This window comes from Anas platyrhynchos, chromosome 4 (assembly GCF_047663525.1).
Source record: "Anas platyrhynchos isolate ZD024472 breed Pekin duck chromosome 4, IASCAAS_PekinDuck_T2T, whole genome shotgun sequence".
NCBI lineage: Eukaryota > Metazoa > Chordata > Aves > Anseriformes > Anatidae > Anas > Anas platyrhynchos.
Genome location: NC_092590.1, coordinates 32,192,555 through 32,213,406, shown reverse-complemented (window position 1 = coordinate 32,213,406; position 20,852 = coordinate 32,192,555). Strand labels below are relative to the sequence as shown.

The 20,852-nt window shown below is 32.2% G+C and overlaps 1 long non-coding RNA gene across 3 annotated transcripts in view; it reads right to left on the bottom strand.

The window, feature by feature from the left end:
- LOC106016068 (uncharacterized) overlaps positions 1-20,852 on the bottom strand; it is a 193,050-nt gene that overhangs the window by 26,259 nt on the left and 145,939 nt on the right. For all 3 annotated transcript variants that reach the window (XR_011809039.1, XR_005265792.2, XR_011809038.1), the window contains one exon: positions 8,169-8,335. This is a non-coding gene — a long non-coding RNA (uncharacterized lncRNA). The remainder of the gene's footprint in view (positions 1-8,168; positions 8,336-20,852) is intronic.

Sequence of the window (20,852 nt, the reverse complement as noted above, 5' to 3'; positions counted from 1 at the left end):
ACAAAAGAGCTTCTATGAAATCATATTAAAAAAAAAGAATATAATTATCTTGTAACACAGAAAATAAATTTCCTCTGAAATAATAAAAATATTTTAAAAACAATAAAAAGTCTTTTTAAGAGTATGTGAATACCATAACACTTTTATAGGGCTGAAGGCATAGATCTATTTGATCACACCTCTGATCTTTCTATTCCCAAATGCAGATTATCACATATATCTTCCATAATGATTTGGTCCTACATTTAACTCCATGGAATCATTCCAGTCTTTTTTTTTTCTCCTTTCCAGAAACATGTTCTTGCTTTCAATTCAATTCATTTTTTGTCCTTTAAAATACAGAAACAATAGCTAAATGCAGATAAGATAACAAAGATAACTTTTATTCTTGTAATGACTTTAAAAAATATATATAAAAAAAAATCCCATCCACTACAGCAGTGAAATGATTCAAACTGAGATCTGCTGAGTGTAAAATGCTTCAGTTCACCCCCCCCCCTTTTTTTTTTATTTTTATTTTAATGTAAATCTCTGAGTGTTAAAATTAGAAAGAGAATGTTTAAATGATTGCTTAACACACTAATGCTTCCTACCTTGGTTCACTGATCAGGTACAGTCTCCAGGCCCACTTTGATTCCATTGGGATTTTGGGCTCAGAGACCACATTTCTGAATTTATGCTCTGTTGCCACATAAGTCATCTATTTATTTTTATCAGGGATAAAGATCGCTTCTAGACAGAAGGAAAAAAAAAAAAAAAAAGCCATAACCTTTGACAGCATTTGAGTACAACGTGACTATACCATCAGGGAAATTTCACAAACCTTGAAAATATTCTGTGGTAATTTCCTAATATTTATTATTAATTTTATTTTAAAATATCTTACACACCAAGAAATACACTGTGCTTCCTGTGAAACATGAGTAAATTATCTTTTTCATAAGGCCCACTCCATTAGTTGTTAATTCTACAATGTCATAAGAATTGATCCATGATATAACACTAATACAAATTGGTATTTAACGTAAAGAAGGTACTTAAAAACTTGTAATAGAACCAGCAATGAACTTCTTAAGTGAAATAGCCAGCAAATAAATCTCTTAGATTTTAATATCAAGCTGCATATCATGACAGTAATTGCATATATGGCATGGCAGAGATCCTATGTGTAGCCCTAAAATTGCCTTACTAAGAAGCTGTTAATAGTTCAAAGAGAACTCAAAAAATGGCAACACGAACTGAACATATGAAAGAAGTTTTTGAAACAGAAAAAAATGAAGGCACATATACCTCGGTTAAAATAGGAATTACAAATGAATGGCTTAGGATAATAACAACCTGCTACTGAAGGATGTAAATCTTTCACTAAACAAGTGAAAGGAAGATGTTAATTGGTCCAGGAAAGTAGGAACACTGACAAATTTAGCCAATAAAAATTAAGGTCAAAACAAAAACAAAACACAAACAAAACCAAAAAAGCCAAACAAAAATGACATTGTAAATAATTTAATTGTGAAACAATATCTTAAGGTAAACAAAATAAATTATATAATTTGCTTCATTTAAATAACATGCTTAAATCAAAGCATTAGAATACATACTGAGCCCCCCACTTCAGCAGCTATTATTTTGCTCTAATAAAATATCACAAGCCTAGTGATATTATCAAAGACTACTAGACTAGAGCAATTACCTAGAAAAAAAAATAAAAAGAATAGCACATTATAAGTCTTGCTTTCTCATATCTATTACTATTATACATATATACATGTAGCTATATAGCTATAGCTATATCCATCAGCATTTTTCAGGCAAGACTGCATGCTTCCTATATTTCAGATAGAGTAAAAGCAAAAATTCCTGCATAAAAGTTATTTGTAATTATGAGAAGACAAGAGAAGCACTGAAAAGAGAGAAAATTCTTACAGTTCTTATTTAAGTTCATTCTTACAATTCTTATTTTTGATTGCCTGAAGCATAGAGAACTAAACACAATAAATACTGATAAATGCTGATTACTTAGTTTTTCCTCTCTGCAAGTAAAACCTCTACTGATATATTGTAATGCAACTTAACTTGTTGACTGAAAATCTGAAGAAAAAAGTCAAAGTTGATTTTTCTCACAAAATCCAAAGGACTAAATATACACGTGAAACTGACTTTAGCCTCTCAAGACGTATAAGCATATAACAAAGAAAACTAAGAGCAGCAGAAGCTGGTATATTTATCAGTGAGGTATATTACATGCTAAATAGAAAATTTCTCTTGGATGTTTGTAACTAAGTTGTCATTGCTATCCATGAAAGAAGTTATTTACAACAGAAAATGATAGTAGAATGATTTTTAGCTGCCTTAGAGGATACAGCAACTGAAAACAGCAGAACTCATATTGTTGCACACCAAGATGTTCTTGTGTACCAGGTTGCTTGGTGTCAATTGCCCTCACAATACTCTTTGAGAACCATTGCTGTAGAGTATTTTTTTTAATGCAGTCAAAATGGCTTCTTAACTTTTGTTTCATTTTTTCACTGATTTTCAACTACTTTCACAGCTAATATTTAAGTAATATCTTTGTTTTAGTTAGACCACTATCGGTCAAAGCATCTTTTCATTGTAGTAGGACTTCAGATTTTAGGCTTCCTACAGTCCTTTAATTCATTCCCATTCAAATTTTCTTTCTTTTTTTTTTTTTTTTTTTAAATGCTAGATGAGTCTTCAGATAATTTCCTTCTCTTAAATGACTGAATATTCTGTCAGTGTTGATTGCTCTTGTGAAGGTGGTTTCTTTGTACTACATTTATATGACCTTGTGTCACACGACAGTATGTACCTACCAATGGCAATGAAGTGGTAAGGAGAGAAGAGAAGGGATCTGGAGTAAACCTACACTGAAACTTGGACATTTTTACATTATTTCTTAAGTAAATTGGGTTGTTCATCTATGAAATTTCATTGAAACTAATTATGCCTGTGTAGATGGCCTTCCTTTACGTTCCATTCAATTGACTCCACCAGAATTGAATTTCTATTTTGTGAACAATTTCCATTTTGATTTAATGTCTTCCTGAATAATTTAAAAATGAAGAGTTAAGGATGTACTTATAAAGATATGTATACAAGTGTAAGAAATTTTCCTTAAGAAAGATCAATAGCAAGAACTAAACTTACTTAAAAATCACTCATAACTGAGATCTGAGTCTTTCAAATAAGATTGTTCTTTTGCAATTAAAGGAATGTCAACATTATGTTGATAACCCTTGCTGCACTGTAGCTCAGATTAAGATAAGACATAGCAGGAGGTATTTAGTAAAAAAATCTGCTATCAACTGTGAAACAGTTCATCTTTTCTTACACATAGCATCTTTGAAACTAGTGACAGTAGTTCCCCATGCAAAGAACCATATAGTAACATACTGCATAGAGCAGAGAGCAAAGACAATATATGACAATGAGAAAGAGTCATTTAGGATTACATATTTTCACAGCAAACACTGATGTGCTGAAGTTGGAGAATGCTAATTTTCTGGACTTCTGAGGAGTATTAAACATTGAGATTTTTTAGAAATGTGGTTGATTAAAAATAAAATGTATTGATGCAACAGGAGATGAAAGGTAAGAAAAATATTAAACATCTTGCAAGATCAGATGACCATACACCTTTCTGGGTCAAAATTTTTATGCCCAGGTGCATTTTTTATGCCTGATGCATTCTTAAATCTGAACACTAGTATCTAAATGCAATTGGAGTGCTTTCTGCTTGTTTCATAAAATGGCATGCAACAATATTCTTATCCAAGATTTCTTCCGAGAAAGACACCTCAAATTCATATGAAACTACCTACCTCACATTATACCCATTTGGACTAACATGAACTCGGAGAGTAGATTTTCTGAACACATTAGTAACAAATTAAATAAATATACTGGTAATACAAAGAATAACTTAGTTTGAATTTTATTACTAGAGTTTTACTTCTGCTACTTTGTATGTGACCTACATTTAGTTTTTTTCTGAAAGCAGGCTCCTCCTTAAACTCTTGCTTTAACCCCAATCCTGGGGCTGATTAACCCCAAAGCCAACAACAAATAACATCTTTCCATAACTGAAAATGTTTTTGTTTTTTAAGTTTATTATTTACAGTTAGCAAATCACTTGAAAGAGTGATTTGTTTACTAAAAACAGTGCAAACCAATGTATTTGTTTTGCTGGCCAACCAATAACGTACATAGGAATTTTATGAAAAGTTAAAAACAGAAAATAAAAACATCAGTAATGAAATATATTTCCAATATCTTAAAATTTTTGGTAGTAACATTTTTTTTTTCTGAAAATTTGATATAAAATATTTTCAAGACTTACAGCTCCCTTTACATCTAAATCAATAATATTTTTTTCTCTACCTTTATTATTCGCCCCACTAAGTTTCTGTGATAACCTTAACAGACTGAAAAAAAGCATGTGCTCACCTTCAGGTGATACAAGTTATTAGTCCATTTTCTTCACAAAAGGTTTTTTTTTTTCCCCCACACAAAGTAAAACCCTAAAGCTATCTCTAACCTCATTTAATCCTTTCAATACCTTGATAACCTGCCCTGCAGTATTTTGTCTTTATCACACTCATGAAAGAGAGTGCTTTCGTCTGCAACTTTTCATGGCAACAAAATTGCACCTCAGACTTGTGCTATAAGACATGACACTGCAATGTATGAAACATGAGTTATCAAAAAAGTAAAGGAATCCTGAAACTCTTTTCCAAAGGCAAAACTTCAGTGCAGGTTATCAGGCTGGACAGCCTGATAACATCAAACCCAGCCCAAATATGACCTTCAGTGAGATGACTCAAACTATCTCAGGTTGCTTCTGGACAATCAGGATTTGTACACTATCCACCTTCAGTATGATTTTTTCACTGAGACAACAAAACAGATAGCTGCACATCTATGTTTAATGCCTTCTAATAATTTCCTCTTTTCCTTTCCAACTCCAACCACAACCAAAGGTAATGCAGTAAGTGGGAAAAAAATAAAAATGCCCTCCCTAAAGTCCACACACACAAAAAAAAGGCACCGCCTGCTCCCCACTCCCCAAAAGACTCCTGAGATAGCTCACAGACCCTGCAGTTTTGAAATGTTAAGATTACTAGCTAAACTTAGGGTCTTTAATTTACATATAATATATAGCCACATTCAGTGGAGTGAAGGATGTGGCTCCTTCTCTCTGGGGCTGGCTGAGAGACGAAAGAATGTGACCTTACTTCCAATTTAGTATCACACACAGACTTGTCTATCACACTATTATTTATGAAAAACTAAAGAAAGTATCCTGAAAAAAAATAAAAAAATGGAAAAAATAAAAATAGCTTAGTGCAGATTCATATGACAGAAATTAGAAGCATTAAGACATTTAATCTAAACATCAAAGCTCAGAGTAAGAAAGAGAAAGAGAATCACAAACACTTAGTAAAATCTAAGACGGTCTTTTATACCTTTTCCCTCTAGTTTCTTCTTTTCATTTTCCTGAGATTTTCTTATACATTCCTCTACTTTCACCAAAACACAAAGACACTGATAACCTTTCTTCACAGTTTTCATGAACAAAGTGAACAATCAGTGCTCCCTTATCAAAAACAAAAACAACAAACACATATGAAAACTCTTGAAAAATCCATAGTTACTACATCTTTTTTTCCTAATTGATAATCTTAAACACTTGTTGTAATTTTCTGAAGGAGAAGAATCTTCTTTCTAGCACATAGTGGAGGAAGGGGATGTTTTTATTTGTTACTATTGTAGTACATTTATACACCTTTTTTTTTTTTTTAAATGATTTTTGTATATCAAGATCAAATTCTGCAAGGGATTAGGGAGGTTCATCCTAGATATGCTGAGTGGCTGTCTATTGACATGAATAGAAGAGTTAGCAGATATTGAGAATGGCTTCCAGCTCTCAAATGATGGAAGTTTGGGAGGTTATAAGTCATGTCTTAAAAATTATGCCTATGTTGTCCTTATGAAGTAAGAACTGTAAGGTGGGAGGCAGATAAGGAAAAAAAAAAAAAAAAAACAACACACAAACATTTCAATTCAAAAAGTACTTACACATACATGCTTTACATTAATTCCACTGTTTTACTGGCCTTTGATGGAACTCAAACCACATGGCTACAGAAACAAACTGGATTCAGAATAACTTTGTTATTCTTATTCTCTGTAGGATTGTATTTTCTTAGTTTATAATTAAAAGTTTATGCTTTCTGAAATTAGTATTTCTGGCATGTTTGGGCTTTGTTTACATTTCTGGCTTGTAGGGTCATTTTGAGTTCTTTTTTTGCTAGAGTGCTTTTAATCCACAGGCAAAATGTTTCTATGAGTCATTTAGCCTTTGCAAATGATTTTCTGGTCCTAATGAGTATGTAGTTTCAATGAGATGTTTAGATGAGTTCTCCCACATTAAACTCAATATGGATGCATTCCTATAGACTGTGTGTTTCTGCCACGATTCTTCTGCTATTACCCTACACAATTTTGGATTTCTGTTTTTCAGTACACTTGTTCTTTGCTAATTTTAAGCTATGCCTAATATGAGCTCACTTCAGGAAGACAATCACCAGAAGTAAATGCTACCTTGCTTCTGCAAGCATCCACACCTTTTAGAGCTTAAGGGAGGCATATTTTACACTGATCTGCTACCCTTGTTCCATGTTCCCTCTCTCCTTTGCCTCCATTATAAACCACTCTACATCAATCCAAGTAACTGAAAACTATGTGGGAATTGAATTTGTAAATCAGAAATAAAAAGGCTAATGCTTTTTAGGAAGGTTGCAGTCATATCAAAACTGTTTGTCTTCTTCTCTTGCTTACTTTCTAAACCTCAGTTGCTGAGCACAGCACATCATTCACTGAAAACCAACTCATACATGTCGAGAAGAAAAATGCAATATAATTTTAAAACTCCTAGATATATCTGGAGAAGAGAGGTATATATCATTAAACATTTTGTCAGGTCAAAACTCACAATCATCTTCATATCAATTATTAGTAGTGATTAGAGATTTTCATGCTGAATGTTACACACCACAGTTAGGTCAATACAGTAACAGCTTGCTCACAGAAGGTGAGAAGAAGGACAGAGAAGTTTATTGCAGAGAAGTTTATTTATGGACACAGAACTACTAGTAGGGAAACCAGAACTCTTTTCATAAGCTTTTCCTATGACATTAAGTAACAGATGTACGTCACCATCTGTGAAACTAGAATAAGTACTGTTTCCTTTTCGTGTGTTTTAAGGAAGGTTTGTCCTCAAACTAAAATAAATAAATAAATAGAAAACAAGACACAAAGGAAATTGCAGAAAATATTTTTCAGTTACTAACAACCAAACATATGATAATGAGAGAGAGATTATATTTTCTCTGGTTTTCATTTGCAGTGTATTTTACTTTTTTTTTTTTTTTGTGTACAAATGTACTTCTTGGAAAATTTTTTCAATTTTTTTTCCTTTGCTATGATCTTTCAAATCTTACATGTTCATTGATAATAAGAAAATTATTGAAGCAATCATCTGTTTCTTAAGTATTAAAACAATCCTGCATTCTTAAAGCCTTTTCATGATCTACACTTCTATTGTTATGCGTCAAATCTCAGGTCACATTTGTGAAACGTAATTCATTGATCTTTTCCCTTACATTTTACTTTAGCTGTATCTGGTTCTAATGCTAGCAAGAATTCTGTTTCCAGACTTCTCTACTTGCAATAGTGCTTTGCAGATTTTCTGTTATTCATCCTCTACAGGAAGAAGAGTTAGATTTGTTCTAATGATGATTATAAAGTGACCGCATGGCATGAAATTTACCAAATATAATTGTGGGTAGTGACATTTCAAGGCTTTAAAGTTAAACTTTGTTTACTTTTAGAAAGTTTACTTTTTTTTTTTTTTTACTTTGTTTGCTTTTTTAAACTTTTTAGAAACTTTTTAGAAAAGTTTTTTTACTTTTTACTTCTTAAAAAAGTAAAACCTTTTTTCAACAGATATATAAGGCTTTTGTGATCCACAAAACTATTTAGAGAAGTTATTTTAGTTAAAAGGGAAAAAAAAATCCTAACAAAAACAATTGAATATCGTCATTTTAGTTTGACATTGCCACATCTAACTGTAGCATGAAACTCACCTGAAACAGTCAAAGGGGACTGCTCTAGTTCTTGATTGTTGCTGCTACAATCTGGTCTAGGATATGTCATCAACGTCCAGGACCCCACAGCTTTGAGCTAACTGCAGCAACGGTAACAGCTGTGTTTCTTCCATCTTCAAAGCCAGCTATGGGGAATACAAGACTACCTAAGTATGGAAAAACATAACCGTCATGTAAGGTTTTGTAGCATAAGGAGGAAGGCTTCACCTGGTTTCCTTACTTATCAAGAGAGATCTTACGTATATTAATTCTGTCCCTTTTTGTTATGACAGACAAGTTACATAAATATGAGACAGTATGAACAATTGGCTTTCCTGGTGTGACAGGCTGCACATTACACATCCATAATTACCTTGGACTTTTGTAAAAGGGAGAGACAACTATGGACTACTGATAGTATACCATTAACGATGAAGCTCACGTGAATGAATGGACAGGTTAAGCTGTATGTGCTTGCCAAATTTCTAATCCTTCAGACAATTAATACAAGATGCTTAGGAAACAGATGGTCAGACATCCAAAAGTGAAATCAGAATCTCTCTTATGGTCCACAGGGAACAGTCACTGGCAACAGAATTGAAGGAGATTAACATGTTGTTGACAGCCTATTCAATCTTCTCCATCATTTATTTAAAAGAAGTAATTATTCTCTGCAAGACACCTGACTTACCTTTCTATCCTTCTAGTGAAATTCTTCCTAAGAGAAGACCTACAAGTGTTTTCTGTCATATTGAGTTTAGACATCTCTGAAGCACAAGAAGCCATAATACTGGTGTTCTCAGTATCTAAAGAGACATTTGGGGAAATGCCAGCATGCCTGTCAGGAGTTAGGAACGTTGTGTTCTTTTATTCAACTTAACTTCACATTTAACCTGGAGAATGCTATTGTATTCCTTTTTATTATAGACTAGATAAGCAAACTTAGTGGGAAGTTAGCCTAGTGATGAGTTTAGACACTTAGAAATTTTACTTGCCTTTGCAACTCATATATTTTTTTGCTTTTCGCATGAAGTTTTTCAGTTTGTTTTCTGTCAGTAGGGCATACTATACTGTTGTGTAGTGTAGATATAAAACCATCTGACTGTCTCTAATCTCTTCCATGGTGTCACAAAACCAGCCTTATGTATGAGCAACTCCAGGAGATGCTGCTGGGCTCCTGAAAAACTTGGACAGGTGGAAACATTCTGATATTTCTTTTCTTGTTGCATTTCACAAGACCATTCCTTGTTCTGGAGTAAGTATTCGAGAATACTGTTCTGATTTTTCTGCCCCATAAATTGATAGGGATTAACCCTAACATGCACTCAGGTCTTTTGCTGAATAGGAGTTCAACAAAAAAAGTCCCTTTACATACCCAAGCCCTTGGCAAATTTAAGATGGACTAAAAAGCTCAGACCACAACAATTTGTGCCCTCACTGTGCATAGATTTGTTATAGCATTTTGAGAAAGCACAATCAGATACTGTGCTGAAATTCATATAGACAGAATTCCCAAGGGATATTTTGCCTTCTTTAAACTATATTTAGAAACAATATTCTAGGCCACAACATCTAAACAAAATGGTAATCCTAAAGGAAGTTGAATCTTTAGAGTAAAATTTATTCTGCTGCCCTTTGATGAAGTACAAATTTGTGAATGCTATCAAACAGTAGATAAAACTGTGTCAAAATACTTCATGCAGACACTGAAACTACTTTCCTTTGATTCTAGGGATTCAGAAAAAAATACATTTTTGTTGTTGTTTATAAGAAATAGATAGCAAAGTGTACTAAAATTAGAATTGAATTTATTCCTTTGTATTTAAAAAATAAAAAAGAAAAAGAAAACTTCAGAATTCAGGCAGAATTTTTTTCTACATGAAGATTTGTCTACGTAATTCCCATGAACAGATACTTTTAAATAATATTAGACCATAGAGAAAATGAAGACCATAGAGAAAACACAAACATCTAATGAGTTTTAAAAATCAATGAGAAAGTATAACACTTGATTAAACAATGCCTCTGCTCTATATGAACTCTACAGTGAATCTCAGCTGTTCATGTGGTCCAATTTCTCTGTTTTGCTTGTTTGTGTTTTATGTTGTTTTTTTTTTTTCTGAAATAATGATATTTATAATTGTTGATTATCATTATAAAATGATGTTTGGAATACTTTGGTGCAATAAAGGTAGTTTTGAAATGCGTTCATTCTTTCTATGATATTCACAGACATTGATATATCTGTGAGACAGTCCATAAGACAGCACTCCTGACATTTTATGATTTTTTTCATTTAACAACTGGCAACTTTTTCAGCACATTGCACAAGAGAACATTTACACTTACAAATCATAATTTATTTTTTTTTCTGTTACTCATAATAAACTATTTTTCTCACTTGGTTCTATTATATGATATGAATGTATGGTTACACCAAACTTATGAAATGGACTGCTATATACCTATTGATGCACTGGAGATCAAAGAAATAACCCACAGAACTGACAGAAATCCCATGTATTATTCTTGGCTTTTCTGTTGTGAATTGTGAATATTCTGACAATTTCTACCACATACAATAACAGACAGCAATTTTTACTATCAATATAATAAATCTCAAAGACATAATTAGCCTCATATAGCCTTTTAAGGAACTTTAAAGATGACAAATTTTGTAGGAGGTACCGTTCAAACTTGTGCTCAAGCTCAGCATTGTCTCAGATTTTCAAATTGCCCTCTTCCATTTATTTGTGTCATAAATTGGGTATTCTTATCCCCAAATGCAAAAATTTCTCCTCATCTTTCATGACATTCTACATGTATGTACATAATACAATAGTGTGTGAAAAGACTCGATTAATTGAAGAACATAAATTATAACTAACTTTGCAGTCTGATACAGCTTGTCTTTCTACTTTAGTTTCCAATTTTGTATGGTGTAGTTTTCTGTTTGACTTCATTCTGCTTTTGATCTAAGAATGTCAAAAAAATGTCAATTACAGTTGACTCACAAAATGCTTTCAAGGTAATTAACTAATAATTCTTATTCAGACCTATATGCAGATTATAATGATTGACACTAAGCAAAATTTTAAATTAATATGTGAACCTCCACAGACTTCCTCACATGTATAACCATCTTTACATGTAGATCCTCAGTTGACTTAAAAGTTGTTCATAAGTAAGCCTTTATCTTACCCCTGCTTGCCAAAATATCCTTTTTGATTTCCTAATTCTTTTATTTATGAGTAAAACACTTGGAATTCCTTTGACACTAAATAGGGAATATGTGATGGCAATAATTACCAGCATTATGAAAATGTTGAATATGAAGTAGGAAGACCTAACTTTTGTAATTCAAATCATATTGACTGATCCAGGAAGAACACGTTTTATTTTTTTCCTTTTTTTTTTTTTTTTTTTTTTCCTGATCAGCGTATTTCAGTACGGATCCCTACCTTGTTTTTACCTGTTTTCACATACAGACTTGCATAAAAATTTCTGAGCTTATACCAACAACAGAAATAACAAAAAAGATTATTTTTGTTTATGTTTAAGGAAGATAAAGGCTCTTCAAAGAACACAGTCCTAAGAAAATTCTTTAATTAGTCACCAATTCTACTAAATCCTTTCCAAAACAATTAAACTCTGTTATAAAACCAGGCAAGAGTTTTCTTTCATTCCTCGTAGTCTGATAACAAACTGCATTCTCTTTCCCAGGCTAACTTAAACAGCAGCATGTTTGTATCCCTCTGTTCTGACATCTATATTTTCTTAGCTGTTTTTCCCCTCACTACTCTTAACTATCATCTTCTTCTACTATGATGTATTTATAGACCATTCAGCTTTTGTTTAACAATACTGTTAGCCAAGCTTTTACATATTCCTATTAGTAAATACATTACTCATTTCCATGTTGATCTTGAAGGTAAAGATATCTCTTCCTTACACTTAGACCAAATTTAGACTACTCACTTTTTAAAATGGATGATCCAGTATTTCATAGAACAACACTAAAAAATGCTGTTGTTATTGTTTTTAAGATACAATAGAACAACAACAAGAAATCTTTTGGTAGAATTACCCTATGGTTTTCAATATTTGCAATTCCATTTTCACATTAAAATTTTGAGGATGCCAGCTTAGGCTGCTTTATAACTACAACTTCCATTTTAAATTCTAAGCTCATGAACATGAAAGAAAGCACACTTCCTGTTCACATAATGTCCTAAACATACCTGAGCTTCATTTTCATTGAAGCTAATATGTGCAATCTTGTTTCGAGAGACTTCATACCAATAAATATGTCACGAATGCTTTCTTGTTAATGTTGAATTACCTTAATTGAGTTGGCATTCAATTCTGTTAATCAACATTCATCTTATCTTAGTTGAAGTAGTTTAACCTGAGTTCAATTAAATTCATTTTCAGGCTCATTCTTAGAAAATTGCATTCACAATTATACTTTGCACAGGAATATCTATATTGTCAAGAATGAGAACTGTGATATTTCAATTTCTCTATATGCCCCCAAAATAAAAGTTAAATCTGATTTCCTAACTGTTCTCTTATGATTAAGATTTTGGACCCAAGCATTTAACCTACTACACCATTTTTCTCTATTGATTGTATTTTCCTAGTAGGGACTAATAAGGAATACATGCTCATTCTCTCTTCTCTTAAAAAAGAGGGAGAAAGAGCAAGTGAAGCCATGAGGCAGAAAGCTCAAAGCAATCTAAGGTAAATACCTAACAACTATGGAGTGATTTTTGCTACAGGATGTTCTGGATACTGAAATTTACATGGCCTGAAAAAGTAATAGGACAAATACCTGAAGAAAAGATAAATCGGTGATTATTAAACATATAAATACCACCTCTTGCTGAGAAATACCCTGAACTTTGGAAGCTAGGTTAGTATTCCTGGGAAGTATCACTTCACATGTAGCCTGTTTCCTGCTCTAGACATACATAACTGGCTGTTGATTGCTGCTGAAGAGAGGTCACTTGGCTTAAGATGCATTTGATCTATACTTACATACCCTTATACATATTAGTATGTTCTAACTGCTCAGATATTCAGAATTATAATCCTGTTCAATGACATACAAAAACATTCACCACTAGCACAATGTTTAAGCCAGCACAACCCAGTATCAGGGGAGTCCTCTCCTGACTACATTATTGTAAAGGATGAGGGAAATGCAGGAACAGTAAGTGGTGAAGGAACAGGTGCTGTCTGCAATAGACATGAAAGTGTAGAGACGTGATCCTTTCTGTGGTCCAGTCTTTACTCTGGCTGGCCTCTGTTGTTCATGTCTATTAGTAATCACCATCTATGTCAGTATAAGTTACTTTAAGGAGCAAAATAACTCAGTATTTTTTCCAGTAAGTAAATTGCTATGAGTCCGTACTGTGGTAATGCCATTGAATACAGACATGTCTTACATAAATACAAAAGATGTCAATACATTTTGCAGTCACATCTCTTGATATATTTCACCTGTTGTAGCATTTTTTTTCCTGTTTTCAGTTTTTTAAAGAAATCGATCCAAAAGCATATACTGTAGTTGTCAAACTATCTCTGTTGAGATTTAAAACCTATAAAAAATATTTTAATTACAGTATGTTCTGATATATGAGGAAATACTTTATGACTCTGGTGTCTATGTTCAATGGTTTCGTATAATTTTTGATTCACGGCACACATATACTTGGCTTAATTCTCTATATTTTACTGGGTAAGAATTTGACATTCTTTAATGGGATATATAATATTAGAATGTTATATTAGCTTCAGATGTTTGCTCTGGGGTAATATTTATTGATAGCTACATATTCACTATGTTGCATATACATTCACTATGTTATTCATGTATTTTTAAATCTCTTGCTTGCTTTCGAGATGGGAAGTTATTTCTTATTTAGTTCATTGCTTGCTGTCAAAGAAGCAGCACAGACTGTTCCTAGGGTTTTCTTTCTTTATTTTTTATTACTCATTTCCAACAGAAGTCACTTATGTTTTTCCATAGGTATGAGAGCAAGGCCAAAACTGTAAATTCTATATTCAAACACTAAAAAGTATAAAAGAAAAGCTTGCCCACATTAATTCTTAAGAAATATGTGCTTTCACTGTTTTCTTTGTTTATTATCTTTTGTAGCAGGTCTTGGAGAGATTAAAAATAATCTTAAACAGTACAATACCAAGAGAATAGAACTGACATTCTGTGAATATACAAAAGTGAAGGTTGCAGAAGATGCCCTTCTTGGAATAATAAAGTCTGGCAGTTTTTATTTTATCCTAGCAAACTCATTTCTCAGGTCAATTTCCAAGTTGAGTGAAACAATGGTTAAAAGAAACTCTTAGTTTCACTAACTGCTCCATTCAAGAATGTTCCCTGTTAACATGTGAAAGACTTATAATTTCTTTAAAAGCAGTTCAATAACTAAATTTGACTGAAATCAGTCTTTTAATTACCCGAGTTCCTTTGATAGTCTGTTTTGGGGCTGGGATGGGTTATTCACAAAGGATAGTTTTAACTCAGCTTCCTGAGGCCTTTTCTACTGGTAACAGAATGAGAGATGTTCTTTTAAAAGACAAATTGGAGCACAAAATCACCCTCTGGAAAAGGCTTTCCACTTCCCTAAGTACAGATGAAGCCTGGCAGACGTGAAGACCACAGAAATAAGAGGGTTTTGAAAATTTGAATGTTTGTTAACTTGGGTAATTTTCTTTCTATATAGTTTAAGCAAGGTAACGTGCTATAGTAGGAAGAATAGATACTCGCTAAATCATATTCATGTTTTGAACAAAAGATATTAAGACATATCACTTAGAATTTAATATCTCTTTTACAAAGTAAGTCTCATATCTTCTCCTGAAGGAAAGTATGAAGATACTTCAATAATTCAAGACCTCAGTTATTCAGGGAGGCTAGATATTTTAACTACTAAAGCACTGGTGACAAGGACAGCTATGTCTGTTTTTTCATATCTTGCTTTTCTGTCCTGCCTTGACAAGCCCATGCATGACTTCTTTCAAAATGATACTGTGAATATGATTCTTCTGATCACAAATTAATTCTTACCATCAGGAAAGAAGGTTGGCTGGTACAACAGCTAATAAAAATATAGCAAACAATTTATATACTTGAATATTTTGTATTGCTACTGCAGGTAGAGCCTGAAGTTGCTGTTCCAAATCTGAAAATAAAGCATAGAAGAAAATACTTAGCTGAAATATACAGGAGCTCATCTCAGTGAATCTTCCTCATTGCTACTAAATGAACCTGATGTTTGCTGATATAATTTTAGCTTAACATAAAGAATTTTTGATAGCAATAATATATGTATATATACATATCATTTTTAATCTGTCCCAGGACAGAAACTTCAAACTTCCTATAACAGGAAATTCAAAGAAAAAAAAACACCACTATTCAGAAATAGAGATGTGATATTTCTGGGGCCTAGGATTTGAGTCAGTATTTTGACCCAAATATATGGACTAGAAAATATTTCAAACCATAACCTCTGATGAAATATTTTTGGTTTGTCAAACTATATTCTGCAACAAAATCTTTCTTGGGAACTTGTTTCATGTTCTTGTTGTACATCTACAACATTACATGTATTTCAGTTTAGAAAACTATAAATTATAAGCTTTTATCACTTAGAGAAAAAAGATTTTATAGGGCTGTATTATTTGCTAACCACACAGGCATACAGGAAAAAAAAAAAGGCACTAGCAATACAGACCCTTGAATATTCACTTCTGTCTACAACTATCTTTATACCTATTATATCTTTTCTAAATAAGGTAACCTATAGTCACATATGCATACATGAAACCTGTTTGCTCTGCACAGCTTTGGACCCCTTTTCTGGAAATATGTGTTTTTAGTATTTTAAATGTTAAAATATTTAATGAATACTTTTCATGCACAATGGTACAAGAATATCTACTTCTAAACAAAGTGACTTGCTATGGTAAGTTACAATAAACTGAAAACTACAGAAAATATATCTACCATATACATTAACAAAGAAAACCAACCAGCCACAAAATCTTACTTATTACTTAAGACATATTATTTATTTTACCTTAAAAACGTTCAAATGTTAGTAGAGACTAATGTTTGTATCTTGGCGTTTGTAAATGGTTGAAGTGGTAGACTGAACTGAATCTCCATGATAGATGTTTCTAGGTGATGACACTAAACAAAAACAACAACAACAAAAAAAGCTACCTACCTAATAGATCTTTGTTAGATGTTCTAATATACCTAATACTGCTGTATCTATACATTGCAGTTTTCAGGTCTTTCTAATTCTGCTTCAGTAAATATCAGTGCATTTTGAAGTAACATAAGGAAAATACTTTCAAACCCATTACTGCAACTGGTTAGTTCAGAAAACCATCAGCTGTGGCATTAACTATCCAGACTTCTCCCTCAACGATGTTCACATCTTTTGTGTTGTAAACAACTTTCAATTATGTGGAAAATCTGAGAAAACTAGTGACTGGGAATGGAATTTCGTTTTCACAATGTGGAAACAAAGACTTCTCTCAAGTCGACAGCTCTAACAGATGTATCTTATGTGCTAAACATGAGGATGTTAACACAGAAATTGAATGCTCAAATCAAATAATGACTATACTGTGACCTATAAGAGAAATGCAGGATATTGGTGTTGATTTCATACTTTTATGCAATTAGATGACAGCATGTTACAATGAAAATAGTTTTCACAGAAATAAAGTATTTGGTAAAGTTAGTTTTCAATAAACATAAGTTTGATGGTGTGACCTTAAGAAAAGCATTGCATTTTAGTCCACTTGCAAAATCTCCATTGTCAATTTATAACACTAAAACTTTTTAGTTCCAAGGGTTAAGCAAATGTTCAGTGACACTGACTGTGGTACAAAATAATCTTGGTAGTGTCCTCCAGATTTTCATTGTGTGTTGAATTATGATGCTGGTGTGTGTAAAAATAAAATATGAAATTAAAATATCAAGACTTGGATAGTAGAACAAGATGAATAATTTCCTAGGATTTCAAAGAATTACAAAGAATTCTTTTAAAGCATTACATAATATGGGCCATTGAATATAGAGATATTGCCATATCTGGCAATAGCTCTATCTGAAATAGAAATAGATTCAGAGATATATTTAATTTAAATTTATGATATTTTATCTGGTTATTGAGAATCTATTAGTTATTCTTTTTAATGATTCTATTCAGTTATTAACATTAAATCATAATATTAGCAGTAATATTTGCTTTTATTTTTATTATTTTTTTTTCCTTTTTCCTGAATGTATCCAGCAACAGCTTCTGAGGAACAGATTCTGGAATGTCTTTGCCTGGGTAAAGACATTTCATTCTAACAAAGATGGATTTCAGATGTAAATGACAGTTGATTATAACATTATTTTTTAAATTTAATTTTAATAAGCTAAAGCTGGTAATTGCAGAAGAATTCCAGAACATTTTTCCAATCTTTTCTATTTCTTTTTTTGTTTGTTTGTTTGTTTATTTTAAGTGTGGACATCAAAACATCCATGATATAGCATGACAATAGAATTGCAAATTGACTGTCCTGCTTCAAGTATTTTACTGTTTATTCAAGAATCATATAAGCTATTTTCTAACCATTGCATTCGTCAGGTGTTTTCTAATTTTCTAGCCATTGGGATGCCTGAGAATGCTTCCAAAAATTGGACATCTGTCCTAAATATATGAGTTGCAATATTCACCTATATGTTTGTAATCCTGATTTTCTTTATATTGATTCATATGGTACAACGAGCTGACGAAAACCAGATTTGCCTGTAGAATTTATTTTTCCTTTACCTTGTACTTCAACACTAACATTTTAAAACTATAATGTTTTATGGTATACCATTAAGTAAAGCATGGACTAAATCACTGAACGTAGTCTTCATTGTGTATGCTTAAAATAATGGAGATTTCCTTTTTAAAATATTATAGTGGCCTTTAATGTGTATGGATATATATTTCTGAAACTTTTTACCCCATCTCTTCACATACAAATGAAACAAAAATCTAACTGCTACATATACATTCTACTTTTTTCAGATGTACATACAATCTTTGAGCTGTCTGCAGATGAGTTTAGAAGTGGTAAGAACACATTCAGACTTCAAAATATGACTTTAATATTAGTGGGATAGAATAATATTCTGAGACTCTCTCTACTCTCTAATTCCAAATTTTAAATAATTTCCTAAAGTATTTCACTACCCATACTGAAATAACCATCAAAACTAACAATTGACAGCACCAAATTATTTTTCATCACATGTATACTAAGCAATAAAATACAAAAAAAAAAAAATCAAGTAAACAAATAGTAAGCAAACATTCATCAATAGGTCCTCCAATTTTGACAAAACTGGTTTCCAAAAAAGGACTAAACACCAAAGGGAAGACTTAAGTCACTCTCCTCCTTTCAAAACCCCAAATAATTAATTGTTACACAAACTGTCTGAGCAAAGCTAAGATGCTTCTTATAGCATCCATCGTTAATGATTCTATAGTAGAATCATTATAGGGTAGTTGCAAAAGGTTAAATGTCTTAAATATTCATAATAGGGGATTCTGAGATATAGCAATGGCATCTTTAACTTGGGGCCAAAGGGTATCAGTGTCAGAAGTACAGTTAAAATCTCACAGGTTTACACCTCCTAGTCATACACTAACACTATTTGTTTATGCTTATTTCTAAGACATCAAGAGCAAAATTATATCCTACAGCCATCTTCTAATGTAAAAGCCTTTAAAAAATGTGCATTTGGTTTGTAATATCATTTATATATCAAAAATGACCTATACCACACTAAGTAGTTCTACAGAGAATCATTAATGTTATCAAGAATTAAAGCTTAAACCTCTGCTGTTACTAGAGAAAGAATAAGTGAAAGGGAATAAATCAAAGAGCTATGTGTGTCCTGAAACAGAAACCATAATTTACCACTTCAAAGAGATCATAGAGAGCATGAACCAAAACAGCAAAGCTAGTGACATAACCTCAAAAGTAATTGAAAAGCATCTTCCCTAAAATTGAGGCATAGGAAGAACAACCATGCATAATAGCAGGATCGAAATGTTCAATAATAATAGTACTGTAGGCTTGGAAGAAAATGCATGCTACAGTCTACATGTTTTCTGAAATGTCAAGCGCGCATCTTGGAAAGGTACAATGAGCATCTTTCCCAGTTACAGAGAACACGAAAATGAGTCTTCTCTGGATACCTGAAGGCTTCTTTCAGCAATCTATACGCTCAGTCCTGACACTGATGCCAAGCTACCCTGCTGAGCTTAAATTTAACATCTATGTCAAGAATGAGAAATGAGTTGACAAGATTTAGCTTCTACAAATTGCATTTATAGGCTGTGAATAAGTAATCTAGCATGTTTTTGATTTATTACAATTTGAAAAATTGCAATATAAAAGTGACAATTTCTTCAACTATAATTTCCTTGTTTGGACACTTGTCAGGAAAAGTGAGTACCATGGAAATAATAGAGCATCTCAACATGTATCACCTTTGTGTTTAGGCTTTTCTCTATAGTGTAGATCCCTTAATATTTATGTCATTCATAGTGATTAAGTCATACGGCATGATTTTTATGTATATGTAATGTGTATTTTTTGTATATATTTTATGTATATGCACACATGTATGCGTGCAAGTGTATATATATATATACACACACACACACTTAACACATCTGTGGTTTCCCTCTGATTCTTCAGTTCCTTAGGAATCTAAAAAACATGAGAAAAGGAGAGAGGCATCTTCTCATTTCCTTTCAATTATCTTGTTCCTTCTTTCTATCAACTAGAAATACTACAGAGAATCTTTGAATGTTGCAAAATTTCTGTATTTTTGAATGTACAGGAAGATTTAAAAGATGTCAAAGAAATAATTAGGGTCATAAAAGGAGAAGACTATTATTTGTTAGTTTGTTTTTTCTTAATTTGCAAATATACTCCTAAGTAAAATAAGTAAAAACTAAAACTACTGCTTTTTTTTTTTTTTTTCAAATAAAATTGTAAGGCTAAGAAAGGCTAAAAAAATCCTAAATGCTCAGAATACATCCTCAAAGTATGCAATAATATTAATAGGAAAAACATTGGTGCAAGCATATTTGTTTTACTGTGCTTTTCAGCTCAAATAAAAGGAAGCATAAACAAATTGTTCTCTGGTTTCCCTAATGATTCCAATGTGATACAATAAATAAATAAATAAATAGGATTTGAGTAGTCTTGAGGTTTGAAAAATACTACTGCTTGTTATTGTTTATTAGTAAACATTATTGTTTATTAGTAAAACAAAGGTCTTGTTGGACATCAGTTTTCTTTTGCAATATTATGTTTCAGCCTGATTCTTTATTTATTGAAGGGCACTGGCTTACCATCATTTTAATATAAATAGAGTGTAGTTCCTACTGTATCTTAACTAATGTATAGAATCTAAAACCTTTCAAAATCTCAGATAATGCAATATATGCTCCCTTCTCAGAATTAAGAAAAAAGGAAAACCAACTCAGTGGCCTTAGACTAATTAATTAGCTGTCCCTTGTCTATAGCATGTATTAATCAGGATTTTGATTCACTTTCACAGAAAACTGTTTTGATAGATACAAC